The sequence below is a fragment of the Alligator sinensis genome, unplaced genomic scaffold (assembly GCF_000455745.1).
Source record: "Alligator sinensis unplaced genomic scaffold, ASM45574v1 scaffold268_1, whole genome shotgun sequence".
NCBI classification, from domain to species: domain Eukaryota; kingdom Metazoa; phylum Chordata; order Crocodylia; family Alligatoridae; genus Alligator; species Alligator sinensis.
In genome coordinates this window covers 4,088,584-4,089,135 of record NW_005841853.1, presented here as the reverse complement: position 1 = coordinate 4,089,135, position 552 = coordinate 4,088,584, and the positions used below count along the sequence as shown (strand labels likewise).

General features: G+C 70.7%; 1 protein-coding gene across 2 annotated transcripts in view; it reads left to right on the top strand.

Moving 5' to 3' along the window:
• Window positions 1–304: 304 nt before the first annotated feature.
• RBM17 (RNA binding motif protein 17) overlaps window positions 305–552 on the top strand; it is a 20,327-nt gene continuing 20,079 nt past the window's right edge. Inside the window, exon 1 of one of the 2 annotated variants that reach the window (XM_006016326.2) lies at window positions 305–381. The gene's annotated coding sequence lies outside the window, so the exon portion shown is untranslated. The remainder of the gene's footprint in view (window positions 382–552) is intronic. The other variant, XM_006016330.2, reaches the window with a different exon arrangement.

The following is a 552-nucleotide window of genomic DNA, read 5'->3' as shown; positions in this document are numbered from 1 at the left end:
TCCACCCTACAGGGCTCCCCTGGGGCGCTGCGCGCAGTAACCCCTCCCTGCCACTAGGGGGCAGCCGCCACCCCTCTGCGGATACTCTCTCTCCCGGAGCCGCGCTCTCTATGGTGATGTAACGACATTTCCGCCCCGCCTCTTCTCGCCTACGAAGTTTGCGCAGTTCCTGCTCTACGAAGCCCAGCCTTGCGGCGTAACTCTCCCGCTACTTGCGCAGCTTGCTCCGACACCGCTCTGCCCTGCCGCCAAGTCGGACGCGGTTTGCGTAACTCCCCTCAGCTCCACCCCTTCCCGCCGCGCGCTGCGCCGTTTACGTAGGGGCGGGCGGGCGACTGCGCAGGCGCGGGGGCCGCGGCGTTTCGTTCATGGCGGCGGTGGGTGAGTGTCCTGGGCCCGGCCCGCGCCGCTAATCGAGGCCGCGGCTTTAGGCCGCACCAGGCCGGGGCTCCCCGCGCCGGGCTGGGAAGGGGGGAAGCAGCGGGGTCGGGTTGTGGGCGGCGGGAGGGGGTGTCCGCCCAGGTTAAACGTGGGGGAGGGGTCCTCACGGCG